The sequence below is a fragment of the Chenopodium quinoa genome, unplaced genomic scaffold, assembly GCF_001683475.1.
Source record: "Chenopodium quinoa cultivar QQ74 unplaced genomic scaffold, ASM168347v1, whole genome shotgun sequence".
Lineage (NCBI taxonomy): Eukaryota > Viridiplantae > Streptophyta > Magnoliopsida > Caryophyllales > Amaranthaceae > Chenopodium > Chenopodium quinoa.
In genome coordinates this window covers 2651204-2662987 of record NW_018743979.1, presented here as the reverse complement: position 1 = coordinate 2662987, position 11784 = coordinate 2651204, and positions in this window count along the sequence as shown.

The following is an 11784-nucleotide window of genomic DNA, read 5'->3' as shown; positions in this document are numbered from 1 at the left end:
TACATACTGCCTAGCCTTTTTGCTTTTTGCTTCAACTAAGTTAGTTTCTGCTATAACAGAAATGTATTGTTGTTTTGCGAATGAATGTCGTAGTTATTAGTTTTTGTGATGCTTGTGTATTGAACTCTTTTTAGCAAATAGATAGGAGTTCGGATTTAGATGTATGGCTATGTAATTGTTGTAATGGATTTAATATATTCTATGATAATGAATATTTCATATTGGCTTTTGTTTTTCAACTTCTTTATAATCTGCAGTTTGTTACCTGGTCTTATTTAGATCAAAAGCTTATTGTATGTTTTGTTATGGAAATTCAGGTGTCTTAGATCACGAGTTACGTGTACTAAATTGATTAATTAACTGATATAACGAGAATTGCAAGGACAAAGTATCGTGGAATTTGCAAAGTGTTGCAGGATATGGGTGAGTCTTATCGTGCATCTAAAGATTTAGATTAAGAAAAGTTTAATTTACATTCAAGTGTTTTGAGGATTAAGGCTTATTAATTTGATGTTGATTACTGATCATCTAGATCGATTATTACAAGCACCTTCAACGTCAAAAAGTAACAGAACTAAACGTCTAAGAGGTTTTCAAGGTAAATGTAACGAAGCACAGGCTGGATATGTATCTCAAAAAAAAATCAAAGATTAGACTTAAAGTGACAAGTAATTTCAGTATCCTTATTTTTGGTGTTACATATTTTTTCTGTTCTAGCAATTTTATATTCAAGTGATTTGAGGATTATGGCTTATGAATTTTATGTTTATTATTACAAGCACCTTGGTCATCAAGAAGTAACAAAAGTAAACGTTGTAGAGATTTGCAAGGTGAATGTAGTGATGAGATGCAAAGGTATTTAAAGGCTAATTACTTTGGAAACAAACTAAAATATATAAAACCATTCTATATTATCGTAATTATTTTTCACTGTTAAAATTTGTATGAATATGTGTTTTTATTACTATATTAAAGGTTACAGGAACAATCTAATGTTAACACTAAAAATAAAAAATAAAAAATAAAAATAAAATAAAAAAATAAAAAAACAAAAAAAAAACAAGCACTATGGTTGAAGTGATAAGTAATTTCAGTGCCCATTTTTTTGGTAGTACATATTTTTGTTTGTAATTGGGAAAAAATTTCAATATGCTGATTTCCATTGTTCATATTTCAAATAGAGGGTCCTGATGCAGTAATTGGAAAAAAAAATCCCTTCTTAGGCTTTTCAGGTTCCTGCACCTACTTACTGTCACAAGTGTATAGCAAAAAAATTTCCTTTGAAGCACTTCACTTCTCTTGTGATGATAAGGAAGTCAAAGTTGTTGTGAATGAGTATCCTCCAAAACTTGTGAGGTTATTTACTTCTACAAATGAAGATGCGAAACATTTTAGGCAATATGTGCGACTATACAATAATATGTTCGCTTTTACTTCATTAGGTGGAAATTTTGATGTTAAAACAAAGAAAGGAATCTATGTTTTTAAGTTACATGGCCAGATTTATCATTATATTTCTAATTTAGTTCCTGGAGATGAAGGGCCAAAATATATGCAGCTTTATTTTTATGATGGACAACATGAAATGGCTAATCGTCTTGGATGTTTTACTGAATTAAGGGAGGATGTTTCGGCAATATTGTTGAAGGTTACTAGTATAAACTCGTATGCCAAATTCTTTCGATCTTTAAGGGGAGTTTCGATTAGTGATTCAACACCCATTCTGTTGATTAAGACTACGGTTCTAGATCAGCGTGTTTATAATGCTCCTACTTCAAATGAGGTTGCTATTATTTTGTTATTTGGCCAGAGACTACTTCTTCTAGTGAATCTGAGAGTCTACACATTCTGGTTACTAGTCAAAATGATTCTTCTCATAGGATCAAACATTATTATGGTTGCTATGATCCTTTGCAATATCCATTACTATTTCCATATGGTGACTGTGGGTGTGCTCAAGGTCTTAAAAAAAATGTCTATGGGTGGAATGCAGCAGTTACAGTCTCAGCCGGATCCGATTTCTTCCTATAGTGTGCATACTATTGAAGATTTATTAGATGAGGAGGCTAGGCGTATGGGATCTATATCTTTTTGTTTTAAAGTATATGGCTTTATATATCTCATATATATGGTCTTATTACTTAATACTATTTGTTTTTTTTCAAATATGGACTTGTAAGTGCAAATGGAAGTTCATCTAAGGCAGATAAACATATTTTAGCTCGAGAATACTATGCATATAAGCTTCAATGTCGACCGGGTAATTTATTACTCAGAGCTGGTAAATGTTTTCAACAATATATCATTGATATGTATGTCAAGGTAGAGAATACACGCTTGGATTTCTTCCGTAAGAATCAACAGACAATAAAGGTTGATCTTTATCAAGGACTTCTTGATACTATTGACTGTGGAGAAGATTGTGCAGCAAATGTTGGTAAAAGAGTCATATTGCCTGCAACATTTATAGGTGGTCCTCGTGATCTTAAGAAGAGATATCTAAATGCGATGTCATTGGTTCAGAGGTTTGGCAAGCCTGATTTATTTATAACAATGACATGCAATCCCAATTGGCCAGAAATAAAACAAGAACTTGCTGTTGGAGAAAAAGCATAAAATAGACCAGATATCATTGCAAGAATTTTCAAAGCAAAGGTATTGAAATCAGTGTTCAAAATCAAGTTCCCTAATGACTTTGATAAATATGTTTGTGCTGAAATACCATCTGCTGAAAATGCATATTTAACGAAAATTGTGATCAAGCATATGATGCATGGTCCATGTGGTCATTTAAATCAAGAATACCCCTGTATGAAACATAAAGAGCATCGTGAGCATTGCAAGTATGGTTATCCAAAACAAAATTGTGATGAAACAAGAAATAAAAAAGCTACATGTGATACTGTTAAAGTTTAGAGAGTTGAAATGGATAGCAGATGGGTGATTCCATATAATCCATATCTTGTAGCATATTTTTGAAAGGAATGGTGTCCTTCCAACAAGTGTATTATTCTGATAGAGGGTTCAGAATTATTACAGAGCTAATTCTTCAGTAAGGTCAAGTGATCGGAATGCCTAGGTGGAGGCAGCTTTCGATCAGTAAAATTAAGGTACAATTAATATTACAGCTTAATCTTAACTGAACCCTTCGGGTCGAACCCAATCGAACAACCGATCCGAGACGACGAATCAATCCAAGGATTCGACGAGTCGTCGGAGTTTTACGAACACAGACGTCGGATATCGAGCCAAGGGCGTCGAAACTGAGCGTCGCAAAATCACAAGCAACAAGTACGAACGTAGCCGTAGCATCACATTGGCTTAACCATGTGAGTGCTAGGCTAGGCTAGTCCATCGCATGCTAGGTTTTCCATGCGCCCTAGCATCGCCCATCGCAACCCTTAGCACAACACCATCGCAAGTGCTAGGCACTAGCGTGTGTGCGTGCATGTGTGGCTTCGCACAGCACAGCACCATCACAAGTGCTAGGCACTAGCGTGTGTGCATGCGTGTGTGCCTTTGCACAAGCACAGTACCATCGCAAGTGCTAGGCACTAGCGTGTGTGCATGCATGTTTGGCTTCGCACAGCACATCACCATCGCAAGTGCTAGGCACTAGCGTAAGTGTATGCGTGTGTGCCTTCGCACAAGCACAGCACCATCACAAGTGCTAGGCACTAGCGTGTGTGCATGCGTGCATGCTTGTGCGTGTGGCTGGCGAGGCAATGCCCAGCATGCGTGGCTCGCTAGCAGCACGTATGCTGGCTATGCGTGTGTGTGTGTGTGCGAGATGCTAAGAAGCAACACTACGCACCAGCCAGCAGGGCTATGCCTGTGCGTGTGTGTGTGCGTTGGCTAGGCTGCAGCACCACTAGCAGCGCCCAGCAGCACGCGTGTGCTGGGCATGTTAGGGCCAGTGCGTGCTGGCGCTAGCTGGCTGGTGTGCTGGAGTGCTAGTTGGTTGCCAGCCCAGCTACCTTGCTAGGTGGCGGATTGAGGTGTGGGGACCAAAAGCCTCAAGGCTTCCCTTGGAGAGCAAGGCAATGGTCCCCCCAAGGGACATGGTCCTCACCTAACTCTCTCTATCCTTTTGCCACTTGTTGCATGGTGATTGCTTTTGATTAATTATTTAATTTAGAATTAAATAAATTATCACAATTGCACATGATCCCACATTGATCATGTACTAGGGGTTCAAGTCCCCATTCCCTATAAATACCCCTTGAGTGGGATTTTGGGAAAAGACACTTTAGTGGAACTATATAGGCATCTCCATTGTTGAGAATACCTTAAGTTCGTAAAACTCCAAGTTTATATTTTGTTCGGGTTCCGACTAACCTTCGGGACTTAGGACGATCGGGTCGGGTTCGAGGGTACGAGCCGTCGGAGACCTTGCATTTGCGAGGTTGAAGTAAGAGCTCTTTTAGCGAGCGAAGCACACGTCTAGGGTATAATTCTTTCTCCCTTCTTCTTTTAATTATGTATTAATTATGTTTGCATGCTTTAATTGCTTTAGTTATCGGGGCGGGTCATGGTGGGTTTCCTTCCGCGTAGAGTGGGTCTCTACGAAACCCTACAGCGGTATCGGAGCCGCGCTCCTTTTAATTATTGCAATTATTTATTAATTAAGGTGTTTTTAAAGAAGATTTAATTTCTGGTTTTTGCTTTTCTAATTAGATTAGAAGTACGTTTTAAAAATAGTTTTAATCTCGTAATTATCGATTTTTGGACTGGGAACTCGGATTTTGGCTCAAAAATAGTGTTTTTTGGGTGGAATTGACGCTCTAAATCAATTTCATACTCTTTGAGGACTGTCCAGAAGCCAAATTCGAACCAGAAACCCATCTTTTTAAGGGTCTTTTCGTTTCCAACGAAAATTTTAAAACTTTTATGCCTTGATTAATGCAAGCATGTCATGGGTAGATTAAATGCATTATTGCATCCCTAATCTACTGCAATTTAAATATCTTTTAAGCATGATTATGGAGTTATAATGTGTGCTTAAGTTGATATGTTCTTTTTCACATAAACTTGTTTTTCACAATTATGCAAATAAATTGCATTAATGTGTGAATGTTTGTTGTGAATGTGTAATTTTTAAGTTCCTAGTATGTTAAAGATCTAATCTTTAAATGTTTAAATGATTACAACTTTAACCCTAAATTCCATGTTGAACTAATTTAGGATTTTTCATATTTGGTTGATTAAAATCCTTAAAGTTCAAATGCTTGTGGTTATTTTGATAAATCTTCATATTGGAAGATGCAATCTTGTTATTTTACACAAGTATAAAAGTTGGAAATTTTTTTCTTTGGTTGATTAGTTTATTTTTCCAACTCCTTATTTGTGAAATCCATTATTAATTTGCATATTGGTTAAATTTATTATAGACATAGCTCTTTCAATTTTAAGCATCAAGAAAGACCTAAAATGTTCCAAGGTGATTTTGGAAATTTAGGCTTGTGCACCATTAAAATTGAATTTAATTAAGTTAGACTTATTTTATTTTCGTTTTTGCCCTACATTAATTCTAAAATAAATTTAGATTAATTTTACGTTGCACGTAAATCGAGATTAAAATCCCGAGAAAATTCACGCAAATCGAGGTAAAAACCCCAAGCGTCACCAAGGCTAGCCGGGCTGCCCAGTAGCTCGCATGTGGCTGCCTATGGTGCGCACAGGGGCTGAGCATTGATGTGGCGTTGCTATGTGGCGAAGGATGCAAGGGGGCTGATGTGTGGGCAGTAGGCCAAGGCTGCTGGAGTGCTTAGGCACGCTGCTGGGCAGCATGGCAGCAAGCCGCAGCCAGCCCGCCACTCGCTGGCAGGCGCCAGCATGCTAGCCAGCATAGCATGCTACGCTAGGCGCTGCATGCTAGCACCACGCACCAAGCACACCCCATGGGCTGCCTAGCAGCCATAGTGCGCAACCCACAAGGATACGGGTGGGCTGTTTTTGCTTAATTTTGAGCTATGTGTTTTGCGAAAATTTTGTCGTTTTAATATATTTATGTAATTATTTTAACGAGGTTAGACCTCGATTTTTCTGGCTCTTGCAAAATTTTTTGATTTTGACAAATTTGGGTTAATCGGCTTAATTAATTGGATTGATTAAGTTGGATGCGGAATTTAGTGGGAGCTTAGCTAATTACGTGAACAAATTGCACCTTAGTAAAACATCATTTATTAAACTACTTTGACTAGTTTTAATTAGGCGCGTTAATCGGATTAACCACCTAAGTTAGTTACTAGTTTTGCGTGTTTACTTGATTTATCTCGTAAAATGCATGGGCCATTCACAAATAGTGAATGGGTGAATAAAATATTGTTTCAAAACAGGTTTTGAGAAAATGGCAACTAGTGGGACCCGACTAGGATAGAAAATATGGACTGCGTTCCGTTACATATTTTTGTAAATCTAAATACGGTCTGCGTACCGTTATGTATTTTTGTACTTTAGATTAATCTTAGTCGTAGTAGCTAGTAATTTTATTTTGGCAAAGATATCTCAAGACAGCGTTTCGATAAAGACGAGCCAAGATGAAGGCCCTTGAAGATTTGAAGATTTCAAGGGGTCATGCTAGTTGCCAAATGCATCAAATTTATGCCTTATATATATTGTTGTTATATATATATTTGAATGTTAGATGCATTTCTAGGATTTCAAATGTTGCGATGATTAGTTAAGTTCACTTAAATCAACCAACATAGAAACCCTAGGTCCCTTAAAATATTGAGCTAAAATTTTTCTTTCCAAGAACAACACTTATCGAACTAATGCGCGTACGTGATGGGCTACGCCAAAGCGAGGCATCACTACTTCCCTAGGAACGTAAGGTATACTAGGTATACGAGTTGATCTTAGTTAAGCTCAACGATATCAGTAAGGAGTCCTTAGATGTCGTGGCAAAAGAGATAAAATGTCAAGAATGCATTAGATGCGACGTTTTATAAAACCGAGAGTAGCTTAGAGCTATTAGCAATTGGATTGCTTACCTTAAGATATTTAATGTTAAGACAAGCCAAAGCATGCTTAACCATTTCTTGATCTTTAGGATCTCGGAATCATTTTATTCTCGCCTAAAGGGACAAAATTATTAATGCGTGGATAAAATGCTCAATAAGATTGAAAATTTGCATGAACGCTCTTAAATTTCAAACTTATTGATTATATGAATGATTTTTCATTTCAAACTCTTTCAATTGTAGAACAATGTCTGCAAGTAACTCAAACAACAACCCTATGTGCCCGGATCTCCCCAATAAGTTGGCTTTCAAGCTTAACTTGACAAACTTTGAAGAATGGGAAGAGGAACTCAGGAAAACTCTTCGGAGTTGTTCCAAGGAGTATGTTCTAGATACTTCCCTCCCAACTCTCTTCATCAAGAAAGACTTGAGTGACGAAACTTATTGTGCATGGTCCAACAATTGCAAAATAGTGTCACAACTCATGGCTAACTCTATCCCGGAAGAATGGAAAGAAAAGTTTCCATTCTCTTTTCCGGACTTATTCCCTGGAGGACTAAGGGATGTTGTCGGTGTGAGATTCTATAAGAGTTTCAACGACAACAATGATGGACTCTTGTTTGAGGTGACTAGGTCACTTACAGACATACATGTGAAGCCATCAGTTCAAGGTTGTTTTGCTAAAGAGAGGTACCATCTTTGGTCTACAGTCTGCAACACCAAGTTGAGACCGGGTAGGCCCCTCCGACCCCATGTGGCAAGAATGACTAGGATCTTCAAGCACATGGAACTCCTCAGAATTCCATTAGAGGATGGAATGGCCGGTCATATTATGCTCTCTTCACTCCACTCGGGATATGATGCACTAAGGGCATATATTTCTGAAAGAAAGGAGACACATTCTTTGAAGAGTGTGGTGGAGCTACTTCACTGAGCCAATTCATTTGGGGCAACCAAAAGACCATCAAGGAGGAGGGATTTCAAGAAGGTCAAGGCAAAGATGCGTTGCTTCTATTGTGGTGGGAAAGGCCACTACAAGAGAGAATGCAAGCTTTTCCGGGAGGAGGAGGAGAGGAATGTAGCATCTGCCTCAGGTATCTTCCTTAAACACTTGTGAAATAAGCTTATTATAGGTATTAGATACCAAGTATGACTCACTTTATGTTGCCTTTTCAGGGACCAAGTGAGAAGCTTATCAAGTGTACGTACAAGGACAAGAAGACGACGAAGATGTTTTTTTTTTTGTCGTGCTTGCATGCACTATTTTGTCTATGACATGTAATTAAACTAATCTTAGTTTCATCATGCTTTTGAACATACTATGATCTATGGTGTTAGACACCTAGTTATTTTGAATGTAAGACTTTGACAATGGTTGTTTCAAAATTGTCTTGCAAATATATGTTCAATGAAAATTGCACGATTTTGACATGTGATTAGACAAAAGTTGATACCACTACTTAAACTAAGACCCCTAAGAATTCACCTTCGTTAACAAACATTAGTAAATATGGCTATATCTACCTCATGTCGAATAAATCTGAATCTTTTGAAAAATTCAAAGAATTTCAGAGAGAAGTTAAGAATCAACTTGGCAAGAAAATTAAAGCACTTCGATCGGATCGAGGTGGCGAATATTTAAGCCATGAATTCGACGATCACTTGAAAGAAAATGGTATTCTTTCAGGAATAACACCTCCCGAAACTCCTCAATGGAACGGAGTATCCGAACGGAGGAATCAAACCTTGTTAGACATGGTTCGATCAATGATGGGTCTTAGTGAACTTCCTATCTCTTTCTGGGGACATGCGCTACAAACCGCAGCACTAACACTGAACTGAGCTCCGTCAAAAGCTGTTGAAAAGACTCCATATGAATTATGGACTAAGAAACCTCCTAGGTTGTCTTTTCTCAAGATTTGGGGATGCGAAGCATATGTCAAACGATTAATTTCAGACAAACTTCACCCCAAATCAGACAAGTGTTTCTTTGTGGGATACCCAAAAGAAACCAAAGGGTATTACATCTACAATAAATCCGAGAACAAAGTGTTTGTTGCTCGTGATGGTGTCTTTTTGGATAAGGAACACCTTTCCAAAATGACAAGTGGGAGGAAAATCGAACTCGACGAAGTTCGAGAGGACGAGCAATAATGTCAACCTGATAAAACTGACAATCTAAGTGCTTTGGAAGCAGCTGAAAAGATTGGTCAGAATAAAACAGACAATATAAATGCTCAACCCATTACCCTTCTTAGGTCGCAACGGCCAAGATCTCAACCAGACAAACACCTTGGTATTGTCTTAACCGATGATCAGGACATCCTAGTTATGCATGATGATGAGCCAGCGACATACAAACAAGTTATGACGAGCCCCGACTCTGCTAAATGGCAAGAGGCCATGAAATCCGAGATGGACTCCATGTCTGAAAATCAAGTCTGGGACTTGGTGAATTTGCTCGAGGGTTACACACCCATCAGTTGCAAATGGATCTTCAAACTAAAGACAGACAAATATGGAAATGTATCAATATACAAAGCTAGACTTGTGGAAAAAGGTTATAGACAAATCCACGGGATTGAATATGATGAAACTTTTTCACCTGTTGCAATGCTAAAGTCTGTCCGGATTATCCTAGCGATTGCTGCATATTACGATTATGAAATATGGCAAATGGATGTCAAAACCGCCTTCCTGAATGGGATTTTAGAAGAAACTGTGTACATGACACAGCCAGAAGGTTTTGTTGATCCAAGCAACGCTAGAAAGGTATGCAAGCTTAAGAAGTCCGTTTATGGGCTGAAGTAGGCAAGTAGAAGTTGAAATCTGCGATTTGAAGAAGCCATCAGCAAGTTTGGTTTTATCAAGAATCCAGATGAATCTTGTGGCTACAAGAAGGTCAGTGGGAGCGACATCGCATTCCTAGTCCTATATGTCGATGACATACTTCTCATTGGAAACAGCACAAAATTACTAGAGTCCGTAAAGGGCTGGTTGGGAAAGTGCTTTTCAATGAAGGACTTAGGAGAGGCACAGTACATATTGGGCATCAAGATCTATAGGGATAGATTTAAGAGGGTGATTGGATTGAGCTAGAGTAATTACATTGATAAAGTATTGGCACGATTCAACCTGGAAAATGCCAAAAGAGGGCACCTACCCATGTCCCATGGCGTAACTCTCAGCAAGAAACAGTGTCCACAGACACCTGTTGAGCGAGAGAGAATGGATCAGATTCCATATGATTCACTAATTGGGTAGATCATGTATGCCATGATATGTACCAGGCCAGATGTATCGTATGATTTACGCGCTACGAGCCGATACCAATCAAACCCAAGAGAGGCGCATTGGACTACGGCCAAAAACATCCTAAAGTACCTGAAAAGGAACAAGGATAAACTCCTGGTCTATGGTGGCCACAAGGACCTGGTTGTTGAAGGTAACACCGATGCTAGCTTCCAGACTGACAGAGACGACTTCAAGTCACAGTCAGGGTACATATTTTGCCTAAATAGAGGAGCATTTAGCTGGAAGAGTGCCAAACAAAGCACCACTACAGATTCTACAACTGAAGCCGAATACGTGGCAGCTTCAAAAGCCGCTAAGGAGGCTGTTTGGATTCGCAAGTTCGTCAGTGAACTTGGTGTTGTACCCTCCATCAAGGGTCCGATAAATCTATATTGTGACAACAATAGAGCTATCGCTCAGGCTAGAGAGCCAAGAGAGCACTAGAAGGTCAAACATGTCCAAAGACGATTTCACATGATAAGGGAATGGAAATCCGAAAGTGAAATCAGAATTTGTAAGATCGAAACGGATGATAATGTGGCCGATCCTTTGACTAAACCTCTACCTCAAGTGAAAAACAACAAGCACATTGAGGCAATGGGAATCAAGCACGTTGGTGATTGGCTTTGAAATTCCCTGTACATGTGTCTTAATTAAACTAGACGTTTTAATGTAAGACACTGTGTTGAAACCATTCATTTATGGAGTAATGAATTTTATATTTTATATTCACTCCATTTCTATTTAATTGTGGTTTCGAATTAAATAATGAGTCCATTCGATTTATGGAAATATTTAAAACAGGTATCAAGACCATGTCTTGGATAGAGAAACACCTGTTAAGTGAACATTGAATATTTAAATAAAAAATTATCCCTAATCAAGGTCATCTAACTGATGGGCGATTGATGACCACCAAAGATTAGTGTGTAGTATGATTTACAGCACCGTTTCTTGTGCTGCAAGGACGTAATAGTCATAAATCATTTGCACAAGTGCTAGTTTAGAACTGCACTAGATAGACATATGAGAGTACTTTAAGAGATTCAAAATTGTCATAAGTACATTTCTCATTATAGCTATCGAAACCTGTTTCCTCAACCATGAGTATTGTGAAGTTTTCTTATTTGAGTACTAGTCTCTTTGATGTTTCCTAACGTCTGCCGTAACTAGGGATCATAACGGGAACACTCAAGAGATTAGGTCCTCTTAGAAAGAGAAACTTACAGTACAAGATTGGGAATGTCCCCCTATTAACAATAGGGAACATGTCTTTGTTGTTTACAAGGCCGCTCAAAGAGCGAGACTGTGAAAATGCATGGCCTTGCTCAAATGGATTTTAGAAATCATCTGCTTATTGACGGTCGAACTTGGAGATCGAGAAACACTTTTTAACGTAATAAGGATGACGATGAATCTTACCTTATAGTTCACGAAGAGACATTAAGCGACATAGGAAATGGGCTATACACTATATGCACACTTGTTCGGAAGGACAAGTGGGAGATTGAAAGGAATGGTGTAC